Here is a 14,788-nt window from a genome sequence, read left to right on the forward strand (position 1 = left end):
CAGGGGAGGGGCTCACTGGGAGGAGTAGCTCAGGTTATATGGGGTGCTCCTAGTGGCTGTGTGATGTGGTGAAACAATCCTAGGCTTTAGAGGCAGGAAACTTGGTTTAAACCTCGCCTCCTCACTTACCAGGCCTCACACTGCCTAGCTTCTCGAGATGAAGATAATGACATCACCTTTTCAGAGCACTATTGTGAGTCTCAAGTGAGACTGTGCATTTGAAAGTACTCTACAAAGCCCAGTTTTTATGAGTGGCAGAACCAGAACTAGAGAGTGGACCAGACATCTAGCCCACGTCCATCCCGCCCCTTCACACTCTCTCTAGGAAGAAGCAGTAAGTACATATTCACTGAGGGCCCGTGGACACAGGCCACCCTTTCTGCTTAGGGATTCTTTCTCATCCTATATAAGGTCCAGGTTATGACACTGCCATCATGTGACCCAATAGGTCCTTGGGCTTCTGTTGCTGAGGACAGGGAATAGGGTTTCCAGGAGAAAGTGGAGTTTTTTGTTTTTGCAAGGGGAGGTGTCTGATTTAAACCAGGAAGGAAATATGAGCAGTAGGAAACATTTCTTTTCAAAAGGTTTTAAACTAACAACGCCCTTACCCTGCAACATCCCCCTAGCCACGCCTCACGCATGAGTAGCATGGAATAAATCCTGACCCCATAGCCACAGCAAATTTGCCCAAGACTGTGGCTACAGACAGACTGGCTTGGAGAGGCCGGCAGGGCTGACCAGGTGCCAGCCAGTTCAGGGTCAACAAGCAAACTTGCCCTAGAGAAATGGGTCATGTGCGTCCTTACCACAGAGGACGGCTGAACAGCCATTGCTCTCTCAGCTGGTCTCTAAGCTTCCCCTGTAGTCGGTTCTCCACACAGCTGCCAGTTATCCTTTTAAATCTTAAGTCAGAACTCTCCAGTGGCTCTTCATCACATCAGGGTAGAAGCCCATGTCCTCAGCTATCAGCCCTGCTGGGCCTGGCCTCTCCCTCCCTCCTTCCCTCCCTCCTTGCCCATCGTGTTCCAGGCCAGGCTTTGCGCTTTGCTCAGGCCGTCCCCTCCATCTAGAACACTCTTCCTCCAGATATTGGTGTGGCTCAAGCTCTCACTTCCTTCAAGTCTTCACTCAAATTTCAGCCTTCTCAGTGGGGCCAACCCTGATCATCCTATTTAAAATTGTAGCCTGGGCCGAGCGTGGTGGCTCACGCCTGTAATCCTGGCACTTTGGAGGCTGAGGCGGGCAGATCACTTGAGGTCAGGGGTTGGAGAGCAGCCTGGCCAACATGGTGAAACCCCGTCTCTACTAAAAATATAAACATTAGCCAGGTGTGGTGGTGCATGCCTGTAATCCCAGCTACTCAGGAGGCTGAGGCACAAGAATCACTAGAACCCAGGAAGGGGAGGTTGCAGTGAGCCAAGACTGTGCTATTGCTCTCCAGCCTGGGCCTCGAAACAGTGGGACTCTGTCCCAAAAATAATAATAAAATAAAATTGCAGTCTTCAACTTATTACCTTTATTGTCTTTCTCCCTTCACTAGAAAGTAAGCTCTATGAGGGCAGGGAGTCTGTTTAGTTCACTGATATATCCCAAAGCATCTAGAGCAGTTGCTGATTTGTGGGGCTCCCTGGAGTTCTCTGCTGCCTTTCTGGTGTTCCCCTTTCTGCGCACATGGCAGAGCTGTACTCTCCCTACTCCTCTAAGATGCCCATGTGATTTGGTTTCTGAAATGAAAATTAAAGTAACTTGGTATTTCCAGCAGGAATGTTAAAGAACCAGTGTGTGACTTGCTCCGATTCCGCCTTCATCCTGTTATGGTGATCGGTGATACCCCCCCAGGATGGTGGGGCTTTGTCGGCCCTCACCCCTCAGTGAGCAGGTGGAACAGAACCCCTGCAACCTGAGAGGGACAGGGAGCATTGGCAAGAAAGGGACTTTGCTGGCCAGGCATGGTGGCTCACGCCTGTAATCCCAGCACTTTAGGAGGCTGAGGTGTGTGGATCACCTGAGGCCAGGAGTTCAAGACCTGCCTGGCCAACATGGTGAAACCCCATCTCTACTAAAAATACCAAAAAAAAAAAAAATTTAGCTGGTTGTGGTGGTGGGCACCTGTAATCCCAGCTACTTTGGGAGACTGAGGCAGGAGAATCACTTGAACCTGGGAGGCAGAGGTTGCAGTGAGCTGAGATCACAACACTATACTCCAGCCTGGGCAGCAAGAGCGAAACTCTGTTTCAAAAACAAAACAACAACAAAAAGGGACTTTGCTGTTGTGAGTGACTGAGATAGTGGGGACGTTTGTTATGACCTAGCTCACCCTGATGGACGCAGTAGGCCCTCAATTAATATTTAATAAATTGTCAATGAATTCTTTTATAGTCCTCATAAAGTCCTGAGTTAAAAAAGCCCCACTCTAGGTGAATATGTATATATATATATATATATATGGCCATTATAATGCAAGTCATGGATCTAAGCATTTATCATTTATTTCCCTACTTAATTCTCTCAATATCCCTAAGACCTAAGTGCTATTATCATTCCCATGTTTCAGATGAGGAAGCTGAGGCCCAGAGAGGTTAGGAAAGAAGTTAGAATCCGACCCACTGGACTCCACTTAACTTTAATCAACATTCTGGAGTGAGCTCACAGTCAGTGAACTCGGGCAAGCAGCCCCCAAGGGCCCACAGTCGAAGTGTGCCCCCTGGCATGGGGAATACCTGCAGTCACCATTTCCTCAGCCAGTGGATGTGCAGCCTCTGGGTGGAGAGCCAGCAGGGGTTGGGTTCAGCAGGAAGGGAGCAGACACCTGGCTAACCCGTCACATGGGGTCATGGGTCATCTGGGTGCCTCATGTCTGGTTAACATCTTAAGGTGTTTTAAGTGCTTTGGCTTCCAGTAAAATTTCCCCAAGATGTACTTTTGGGGGGAAAAACACCCAATCAGGAAAAAAAAAATCCAACCCCCATCCTTGACCTTTAATTTTTAAATCCATGTGTATTCTTTGGGAAAATTCAGTCCATATGTTTCTCAGTGTTTTATACATTGAAATGTTTCCCAGGGAGTACTGGACTTCCAAAAGCCTCAGAGCCTCCCCCGACTTTCCTGTCCCTGTCTTCTGCGTTACCCCAGCTCTCTCAACACTTTCAAAACAGGAATTCACATCCCGGCAAAGTCAAACAGTGGAGGAAGCACTCAGGCTGTACTTGAAGAAGCCTGAAGGCTGAATGGCCCTGAGCCACTGAGATGCCCAAAGGAGCATCCCCCAGGGCCCATACCCTCCGAGCCTTATAGCAGGTCAGGCTGGAAGCCCGGATCCTTCCCGCGAGCATCACACTCCACTCCCTGCATGCTGCTTTTGGAGCAATGGATGCAGGAGTTAGGACAGCCAGAAAGCACAAAGACGCATGTGAAGCCACATTGTGTTGGGGGCTGGATCCTGGGCCCATGACAACCTCGTGGTAGCTCTGCCCACTCCTCATGGTGGCTCTTCCTGAGGGAGGGTGGGTGGCATGGGCGTGTGTGCAGTGCAGCAGGTGTGAAGTGCAGGCTGCACCGGGGCTTTAGGCCAAGCTGCAGGAGGTGGAAGTCATAACAATTACTAATGCCTGCCATTTGTGTAGCACTTCATAGTTTAAAAAACGCTGTCAGCAATTTCATGGAGCCAGTTTTTCTGGAGGCAGAAAAGTTGGATTTGGATTCTTTGTCCTAGCTGTGCAACCTGGGCAAATCGTCTCATCTCTCTGAGGCTCAATTGATTCCCCCATGAAATGGGGATGATGCCGATTCCTGCCTCACACATTAGCTGTGAGTCTCCTGAAGAAACATCAGTGAATACCCTTTCAAGCTGTGACATGCTAACAGCAGAGGGGCTGTGCGGAGGGGATGCCGCCCCTCACTCACTCTCAAACCGTGATGTGCCAAGGACCTGACCTGCTCAAGGATGACAAATGCATTTTCAACTTTCCTTTCTTTATTTTAATCTAAAAAGGAAAGCTGGGAACAGTGGCTCACGCCTGTAATCCCAGCACTTTGGGAGGCCGAGGTGGATGGATCACCTGACATCGGGAGTTTGAGACCAGCCTGGCCAACATGGAGAAACCCTGTCTCTACTAAAAAAAATAAATAAATAAAAAAATAAATAAAAATTAGTCGGGTGCGGTGGTGCATGCCTGTAATCCCAGCTACTCAGGAGGCTGAGGCAGGAGAGTGGCTTGAACCTGGAAGGGGGGGGCTGCAGTGAGCCAAGATGGTACAATTGCACTCCAGCCTGGGCAACAAAAGTGAAGCTCCATCTCAAAAAACAAAAGGAAAACAGATGGTGCCACTGTCTGGCTTCTTGGGTGCTCCCCATGGTCAAAAGTGTGTGTGGGTCTCTAGATTCTGGATGCTGGGGCCCATTTCCAGGAGGGACCATGGAGCCTCCTTGGGGAGAGGGAAGAAGGGAAGAAGGCAGGGCAGAAGGGAAGAAGGTGTCTGATAGACAGGGGTGGCTCTGAGTGCCTCTGGGGAATCAGACCAAGAGACCAAAAGGATGGAATGGTTTCTGTGAGTGCTCCGTGAGCGCCCAGGAGCACAGGGCCGCCGAGCAGAGGCTCCCAGCAAGAGGCTGTGTTAGTCCGTTTTGACGCTGCTGATAAAGACATATGTGAGACTTACAAAAAAAAGATGTTTAATGAACCAGTTCCACGTGGCTGGGGAGGCCTCACTATCAGGGCTTTAGGTGAAAGGCACGTCTCACGTGGCGGCAGACAAGAGAACCAGAGCCAAGCGAAAGGGGTTTCCCTTATAAAACCTTGCGATCTCGTGAGACCTATTCACTACCACAATAACAGTGTGGGGGAAACGGCCCCAGGATTCAGTCATTTCTCACTGGGTCCCTTCCACAACACGAGGGAATGATGAAAGCTACAGTTCAAGATGAAATGTGGGTGGGTACACAGAACCAAACCGTACCAGAAGCCTAGCATGGAGACGCCTCAACAGCCACCCACAGTGGCCCCACGTCCCTCCCTGGGCTCAGCGGTAGGCAGCTTTGCAGGGAATGGGAGGAGGCGCAGCAGGGGTGGGCGGGCACCCCAGTACCATCCCGACATGCCTTGACACAACCCTGAGGACTCCAAGGATAATGGGGCGTTGTCATGAGCGTCGCGTAACCGTGGGTGGAGGCAGACTGAGAAGCACTGTCGATCCCGCAACTGAACCCTATTTGGCTCAGGATCACGTGCGTGGGAAGTTGGGACCCCACGACAGGCTCGAAAGCCTTAGCATGGCGCACGGGGTGTGGCTGGGTCCCTGTCTGTCCCTCCCTGGAGGCATCCCGGTGCGGCCACTTGCAGCCCTACGCCCTTGCCCAGTATGCTCCTCTGCCTGAAGGTCCTCCTCCCGGAACCTGTGCCCCTGGCGACACATACATGAACACATGGTACACGCGGGGTGCAGCCTTCCAGCCTCAGCGCGGGCTCCAGCTCTACTGCTGGCCTTTTCTGAGCCTTCGCTAAAACGCACCCCTCCCTCCAGCGAGCCACCTTCCAGGCCAGCACCAACAACTACACCTGGCTCCTTGAGAGCAGGCCTCCGTCCAACCCCTCCCTCCTCCTCAGGGCCCAGCACGGCGCTTGATAAATCCTGGGCACAGCATGCATAAAAATGAATTAACAGGTGGAGAGGACGAGGGACTCACCCAGGGTTCACACCAAGATCAAAATCCACATCTTCAGAAGCAACAGCGTTTCTGTGCTCTTGCCCTTCTAGCTGGAGCTCCTGGCGAGGGAAGATGGCTTGGGACACACGGCCCCACGAGTCCTGTTTGTAGCCACCACTGTCATTTGGCCTGGGGTGGCCAGCACAGGAGATGCCCAACTTGCATCACTCCAGCCACAGGCCGCCTGCCCGTTGCAGAGCTCAGATTGCAAGCTGCCCTGGGCATCCCTGTGTGCCCCTGGCTCTGATTCTACTCAAGGTTCCCAAGGCACCTCTTTCTGAGCAGCAATGAGTCCGACAAGATGGAGGAAGTGGCAGCCAGTGCAGTGCGGGCCTCCCGAGGAGATGCTTCCAGCTGAGAGGTGTTTCTGTTGCACATTAAGATCACCTGGGCAGATCTCAGTTGGGAGGTGTTCTCCAGCTGAGAGGTGTTTTTGCTGAACATTAAGATCACCTGGGGAGCTTTGAACCCCTCCAATGGCCAGGCTCCCCCAACTTTATTAATTATGTCAGACTCTGGGGGTTGGACTCAGGCACTGGTCTTTACAACTCCCCAGGTGACTCCAATGTGTAGCCAAGTTTGCAAAAAGATTATCTAGGGAACTTTAAAGAAATACCCACGTCCACTGGGTGCGGTGGCTCCCACCTGTAACCCCAGCAATTTGGGAGGCTGAGGTGGGCGAATCACCTGAGGTTGGGAGTTCGAGACCAGCCTGACCAACATGGAGAAACCCCGTCTCTACTAAAAATACAAAATTAGCTGGATGTGGTGGCACATGCCTGTAATCCCAGCTACTCGGGAGGCTGAGGCAGGAGAATTGCTTGAACCCGGGAGGCAGGGGTTGTGGTGGGCCAAGATTTCGCCATTGCACTCCAGCCTGGGCAACAAGAGCAAAAACTCCGTCTCAAAAAAAGAAAGAAAACAATACCCATGTCCTGGTGTCACTCCTAAATTATGCTGTCTCTGAGCTGGGTGTGGTGGCACATGCCTGCAGTCTTAGCTACTCACAGGAGGCTGAGGTGGGAGGATCACTTAGACCCAGGAGTTCGAGTCCAGCTTGGGTAATACAGTGAGGCCCCTGTTTCAGAAAATAAGAAATTAAAACATGTTATGCTCTCTCTCTGGATGTCTGGGCACCATTTCATGCGGTTTTGATTAGGTCTCCAGGTGATCCCAATATGTGGATGAGGCAAGAACCGCCCGTCAAGCCTGAAGCACTCACTGTGCCGATGGAATCTGCAGCCCAGAGAGATCAAGGCACTGGCCCAAGGGCGTGTACTATACAGTGGGACCAGGACAGGAGCCCAGCTCCAGGGTCCTGCATCCTAATCCAGTGTTCTTCCTGTACCCAGATGGGGACTCCTTCTAGTCCTTCATTTCAGTTTAGATGTTGGGTTGCCACATTTAGTATAGAGAGGTCGCAAAGCCGCTCTTGACTTTTGATCAGAGAGCTTGCTCAGGGTAACCTGTCCACTCCCCTGACTTTTGTCAAACCCAAGGGCAAATCCTGCTGAGAGATATTACCCTCCTCTGGGAGCAGGGTTAGAGTTCTTGTGGCACGGATACTGACTCAGATGGTGATGTTAAAACGCAAATTCATACTGGGTAAAACCGGAAGAAAGGACACTTCCCTGAGGAATTTTCTGGGCTGCACACACCCTGGGCTCTCCTGGAAACGCCTGGGGTTCCAGGTCTTTTGTCCTGATTCACAGCACTGTTTTCTGCCCTTCCTAACACATGGTTCAGCGGGAGCACCGTGGACTTGGGCACAGGCTGCCTGGGTTTCCTGCCACCTCCACCAAAAATACGTGCAAGTGCTGTACTTTCAGATCCGTGAGCTCTTAATACACAGGAGAATTCATCCTCAGGTAGGGATCGTTCAATGCCCATTTCCCAGACAGGAAAACGAACATTAATAGTTTGCTCCAGGTTACCTGGGTAGTAAGTGGTAGAGTTGGAATCTCAACTGAGGCTGCAAAGTCCAATGCTCTCTCCCCTAAAGCACCCCGACGCCCAGCATGGGTCATACCCAGATCTGTCAGCTCTGAACTCTCATTCACTTGTCAGAATCCTCCTTGTCTTCTTCTTCTTTTTTTTTTTTTTTGAGACAGTCTTGCTCTGTCGCCCAGGCTGGAGTGCAGTGGCATGATCTTGGCTTACTGCAACCTCTGCCTCCTGGGTTCAAGGAATTCTTCTGCCTCAGCCTCCCGAGTAGCTGGGATTACAGGCACCTGTCACCATGCCCGGCTAATTTTTGTAGTTTTAGTAGAGATGGGGTTTCACCATGTTGGTCAAGCTGGTCTCGAACTCCTGACCTCAGGTGATCCGCCCACCTTGGCCTCCCAAAGTGCTGGGTTTACAGGTGTGAGCCACCATACCTGGCTTTTTTTTTTTTTTAGACAAAGTCTTGCTGTGTCACCCAGGCTGGAGTGCACTGATGCGATCTTGGGTCACTGCAACCTCTGCCTCCTGGATTCCAGTGATTCTTGTGCCTCAGCCTCCTGAGTAGCTGGGACCACAGGCACATACAACCACATCCAGCTAATTTTTGTATTTTTAGTAGAGATGGGATTTCGCCAGGCTGGCTAGGCTGGTCTCAAACTCCTGGCCTCAAGTGATCCTCCTGCCTTGTCGTCCCAAATTGCTGGGATCCCAGGCAGAAGCCACCATGCCTGATCCCTCCCTGTCTTCTGAGACCTCAGTGACTCACCTTCTGCCCTTTTAACCCACATTGTACCCTGGATTGAGCCTGGTCTCTCTGTTCCATGGAATGGGGCAGCCGAGGATTGGGTGCCATCTTTAATTTGACTGCTGGGTACCTGGCCCATAGGGAGAGCCCAGAAAAGTGTGGTGCCTTCTGTGGCCACCTGGGCCCCTGGTGCCAGAGTTCTCCGCCCTGTGAGGACACATGCCAGGTGCGGAGGCAGCAGAGACCTTGCTCCATTCTGCCCTGTCCAAGAGCTCATCTCCTACAGTTTCCTCTTAAATTTAAGAGGTCTCCTTCCCAGGAGGCTTCTTTCAGATCCAAATATACACCCAGGGGAAGGTAAGTGCAAGCCATGATCATCTTGACATGAACTTGCTTGGAACAGGGCAGAGGACTGGCACTTTTATTTTTACTTGACATTTTTATTATGAACATAACTTTGCAATAACATTAAAGGAATTGAAAAGCATGCCAACGCATAACCCCTTCTCCTCCTCTTACACAATCGTTTTCATTTATCTGTGCCCCTTTCTAACTTCAGCCAGAGAAATACACATTTTTTACTTATTTATAATCACAGTGTTTATAAACAATTGTATGTTCTGCTTATTTTACTTAGAACCAGCTTATAAATGTGTTTTTAGATGTTTGTCCTTATGTTGATCTATTCTAACATCTGTAGACACTTCTGTGACTTTTTTTAGTTAAATTGTTTCACAATACCTGCAGATCGAGGTTCATTTTATAAATAATTTTGAGATGAACATCTTTGTACACACAATTTTCTTTTTGGGGGAATTATTTCTTCAGGTATGTTTTGGAGGAGCAGAGAGGCCAGGACTAATGAGGCGCTGTGAGATTGGAAGGGCCATGTGAGGAGGAATGGGAGGTCGAGGAAGGGAAGGAAGAGAAACCTCTGCCTCTCACTTGGGTGTCTGCCTGAGCTCAGCTCACAAAGCAGCTTCCCAACCACCACCTGACAGGCAGTTATGCGTACCAGACATCGCTAGGAACTTCTGTGCCGTCTCTGGCTCTGAAAACCTTTGCCCTCTTCCCTGTCTGAATTTATAAAAGTTGGCCATAGGAGAGACCTCACCTGTGAAGCCTGCTCACTTACAGCTCAAGGCTGTGGAACAGTGCATGTGTCTATGTGTGCTTGAAGAATAGAACAGAGGCCGGGCGCAGTGGCTCATACCTATAATCCCAGCATGCAGGAGGCCAAGGTGGGCGGATCGCTTGAGGCCACAAGTTTGAGATCAGCCTGGGCAACATGGCAAAACCCATCTCTACATAAAATAAAAAATTAGCCAAGCATGGTGGCACACACCTGTAGTCCCAGCCACTCGGGAGGCTGAGGTGGGAGGATAGCTTGAGCCAGGAGGCTGAGGCTAGAGTGAGCTGAGAATGCACCACTGCATGCTAATTTGGAGAACAGAAGGAAGCCTGAGCCAGTCTTGTTTTCCTTGTGAAGGCTGGGCTGAGGATGGAATGTAATGCATGCAAAAATGCCGGCTTAGACCTACTGAGGAAGTACCATGTGCTGGATGCTAAGTACTTTGTGTAAATGATCTCACCGCATCCTCCCACGCAGCGAGGTGGGTATCGCAGATCCTCTCTAGGCGCTGATCCGTGGTGATCACAAGGTTTAAGCCACATATGTCTGACTTACTTCACTTCCAAGCCCTAGTGAGTAAGGAAGACTTGTGTCATTTCCCAACAATTTCAGGAGGCAGCTGGAGCTCTAGCCCACACCCCAACCCAGGCTGGAAGAGAGGCTGTGCTGTTGGGGTGGCGGTGAGGTGGCAGCAGAAGCACCTGGGAGGACTGAGGAAGGCAGCGGTGCCTCGAGGATGTTCTCTAAACACCGAACAGGAATTTCTGGTCCTTCCAGTTGGAGCTGTAATTTTTACCGCACATGTTCTGCCGCAGCTTGTGTCAGAAGCTGCGGGAAGGCAGGGTCTGGTCACATTCTACCTAGGCCCTGAGCGGTGACTGGGAGCCCATCACTGTGTCCTGCAAGCAATGGCGGCCGACCTCAGCTGCGAGGATAGGGGGGTCCCAGGTGGTGTAAGGAAATGGAGAGGCACCCCCAGCAGGGGTGAGATATGAGAGGCTGGGAGAAGGGAGTGAGCAGGGAGTGCGACAGGGCCAGGAGGAGATGGAGCTCACCAGGTTGGGTCCCTGCTGGGGAAAGGTGAGAAAGAAGGCTGGGAACAGGGCCCCTGGGTGCGCTTCTGGCCTGGGAAACGATCCTTCTCCACGTCTGATTTTCTCTGGCACGGAGCCGGGAACAGCGATGGGCCGAGGCGGCTGATTACATTTGGCACTTTCTTGCAATCAGGAAAGGGGAAAAAATAACCCAATGCTAGATTAGGTAAACAACTGGGATCCAAGTTGCCACGTCCAGACCCTGAGTGAAAACAGGCTGCCTAGTGCCTGTCGCAGTTCAAACAGCACTCCCAGAAGAGCACAGTCCAGCAGACAGTCCCAGGGAGGGAGGTGGTGGTGTCTTCTCCGCGGGGGGGGGCCCAGATGTTGTTCCGCCCAAGGCAGAGTTTTGGGGGCAGGTGGTGCTCAGGCCAGACCCGTCCCACAGCACCACCAAAAGGTCTGCGTGGGTGATGGGAGAAGGTCTTTCCTCTCCAAACCCTCCTCTATCCCTCACCCTTACTGTCCCTCCAAAGGCTCCAGAACCTACCAGGAAACCCTGGGAGGCAGAAACTGTGTTCTGGAATGGCCAGGGCTTGCTCCAGAAGCCTCTGGGCCTGGGTTCCGTGTCCCCACCACACTTACCTTGTTCTCTAGAGCCTGCAGAGGGGAGATGCGCTCAGCCCCTTCTCTGAGTCCCTCCTCCTGGCCGTTTGCTAATTTGGATTGGAATGCTGGTGCTAAGTGAGAACACCAGGGATTCCTGGCAAGGACTCACACACAACGAGAATGAGAAGTGCCTCCAAGTCCTCCCGAGCCGTGTAAGCAAACAGCCCAGGCTGTTGATGGCCCCTGGGGAACAGTCCTTGGCAACAGACAGCTCCAAGCCACCTGCCTCGAGCTTGGGAGCTTCCTCTGCCTGTGGTTTGTGTTAGACACCCTAACTCATGCATCCAATTGACATCAGGATATTTCCAACTGAATTGAGACACTTTAAGCTCAAGGTCAAAACCATGGTCACCCCAGACCCCTCAAGTGTCTGTGTCTCCACTCTGTTCTCTCCCTGGGCTGGCATCTCCTTCCACCTGGAGACCAGGGCCAGGCTCTTGGTATGCACCTTCAGCTTCTCTGTCCAGACACCAAATAATCCCCAGCTCCGTGTCCTGCTCTCCACCTCCGCTGCTGCCTCCCTGGTTCAAGGCTCTCGTCCTGAATATTTGCAGCCCACTCTTGAGTGACCCTCCTGCTTCTCTGTCCTGCCCATTCTCAAAACCAGCCTTGACCCAGCTATAGGGGAGTCCGTGCAAAATACGAAATTGATCATGCACCCGCCCCCATTCCCGTAGAATATACACTGGAGAAACCAGTTGAAAACCAAATCACTGTAGGGCAGCCTTCTTACAAGAGTAAAATGGTGGCACAGTTTCTGCCGGTCAGAAAATAATTTCTGCCCGGCTTCCTTCCCCTGGCAGGAAGGGGTGGGAGAAAAGGTGAGGGCTGAATTTGTGGCTTATTATTTAGGTCTGCGGAGAGAAGGTCTTAGTGGCCTCCGAAGGCTCATACTGTGAGGAATGTGGGTGGAAGCCACCAGGCATGCTGTGTTAAAGGGCAGTATGAACACAACCTTCCAAGAAAATATTTTTCTGTCCCTGTTACCACCAAAGCAGCACTCTTACCCCATGTCCCCACCTCCCCTACTCCATGCTCACATGGAGCCAGCACTCAGCTTTGTGGTCTTTAGCAGCATTCTCCATTAAAAGGAACCAGGATTCTTTGGAGGAGAGCTGATTGCATATCTGGAAGCAGGAAACAATCAGAATGGGTCTGAAACATCTTGTTGCAGGAGGCAAGGATGTTTTCAGGAAGTCAGGTGCAGCACTGCCAGGACAAAGGAGTCAAACCAAGGGCGCTCTGGGGCCATGCCTGGGCATTTGGACATTAACTGGAACAGGTTGAGCTAAAGACCAAATGGATTCATTACAGTCCTCAAAAAACTTTAAGTGTGCAGAGACGTGGTTGGAGATTAAAAGGAGGGTGGATCGAATGGGATATGTTCATTTGTATTGCCTTTTTTTTTTTTTTTTTTTTTGAGACACAGTCTTGTACTGTCGCCTGGGCTGGAGTGCAGGGGTGCCATCTTGGCTCACAGCAACCTCCACCTCCCAAGTTCAAGCGATTCTTCTGCCTCAGCCTCTCGAGTAGCTGGGATCACAGGTGCGCACCACCATGCCTGGCTAATTTTTGTATTTTTAGTAGAGATGGGGTTTCACCAGGTTTCCCAGGCTGGTCTCAAACTCCTGACCTCAGGTGATCCGCCTGCCTTGGTCTCCCAAAGGGCTGGGATTACAGGCGTGAGCCACCGCGCCTGGCTGTGTATTGACTTTCATAAGTAGGGCATTTCCTATGAACAGGTCTTTTGTTTTTTTTTCTGTTAATTGTGTATCTGTTTATAAAGATGGATACATGTTTGTCTGCTGTGTAGGCAGGAAAGAAGGAATGCCGGGAACTTTGAGTCAGCCAGTCTGTTTGGGGAAAAGTAGGCACTGTCCCAGGACAGGATTTCTCAGCCTGGGAGTCACACATGACCACTGGGTGAAGAAGGGCCCCTGAGGGCCTGGAGAGGAGCACAAACTTGCACGGACTCCATGTCCCTCCCTCAGCTGATGAAACTTCACGATGGCCCCTACAAGCTATTATACAACACCAACGAAGACACACGCGTTTTAAATAATCGAACAGCCCAGGTCATCAATATATCACGATGACAGGGCAATGGGCTGTGGAATGCTGGCCAAGTGACATGTGAACTGATCTCATTCCAGGGGGGAAGGTTCAGTGTTGCAAAACCCAAACACCTTTCCAAAAGATGTGGGCTTTAAAAAGTCTTATTGAAGTAACAAGGTTGAATGATAAAAAGGGAGCTCCCCTTATATGAATCTTCTGGGACTTTGCAACCCAGCCTCATATCCTGACCCAGAATCCACTGATCAACCACCCAGACTCTGCAACCCCAGCAGCTTGAGGTGGTTCTGTTTCTTCTTCTTCTGGTCTGGTAAGGTTGTTAAAAACACTAGGAAGGTAAAAATAGTACTTGGTAAAAAAATCACTGAAATCCGAGGAAGGTGTCAAAATTGGCACCCTAGGAAGGTGTGGAACTTAGGATAAGAAACAGAGTGAAATCCACTGTATTAACACGTTTATAGCAGGCTTTAGTGTAAGGGTATTAAACAGTTCGGAATCATGACTTTTTTTGAGTTTTATATATTTAATACCTTTAGAGTATTTAAGAGGAGCTGCACTTTATGAATTTAATTAAATGTTTGGTTGGAGGTGTTTGCTTAAGTTTTTGATCAAGCTAAATATTTGGGAAAATCCAATTTGCTAAATTCATGATTTTTTTTTTTAAAGGGACAGGGTCTCACTCTGTCACCCAGGCTGGAGCACAGCAGTGTGATCATGGCTCACTGCAGCCTCGACCTCCTGGGCTCAAGTGATCCTGCCATCTCAATCTCCTGAGTCGCTGGGACCACAGGCTTGTGCCACCACACCTGGCTAATTGTTTGTTTTTTGTTCTTTTAAGAGGTGAAGTCCTCCTGAGTCGCTGGGACCACAGGCTTGTGCCACCACACCTGGCTAATTGTTTGTTTTTTGTTCTTTTAAGAGGTGAAGTCTTGGCCGGGCACGGTGGCTCATGCCTGTAATCCCAGCACTTTGGGAGGCCAAGGCGGGTAGATCGCTTGAGGCCAGGAGTTTGAGACCAGCCTGGCCAACATGGCAAAACCTTGTCTATACTAAAAATACAAAAATTAGCTGGGCATGGTGGTCCACACCTGTAGTCCCAGCTACTCAGGAGGCTGAGGCACGAGAATCACTTGTAACTGGAAGGCGAAGGTTGCAGTGAGCTGAGATTGCACGACTGCACTCCAGCCTGGGCAACAGAGCAAGACTCTGTCTCAAAATAAATAAACAGACAAATAAAAATAAAAAAGAGATGAGGTTTTTTTATATTGCCTAGGCTGGTCTCAAACTCCTGGGCTCAAGGAATCCTCCTGACTCAGCCTCCCAAAGTACTGGCATTACAAGGGTGAACCACCACACCTGGTCATGATTTTGCTTTTTAATATACTTTACCTTTTAGAGTAATGTTAGGTTCACAGCAAAACTGAGCACAAAGTACAGAGAATTCCCATATGTGCCCTGCCATCACACAGTCTCCCCCACTGTGAACT

The sequence above is a fragment of the Sapajus apella genome, unplaced genomic scaffold (assembly GCF_009761245.1).
Source record: "Sapajus apella isolate SASKATOON/1434 unplaced genomic scaffold, GSC_monkey_1.0 scaffold25, whole genome shotgun sequence".
Taxonomy (NCBI): Eukaryota; Metazoa; Chordata; class Mammalia; order Primates; family Cebidae; genus Sapajus; species Sapajus apella.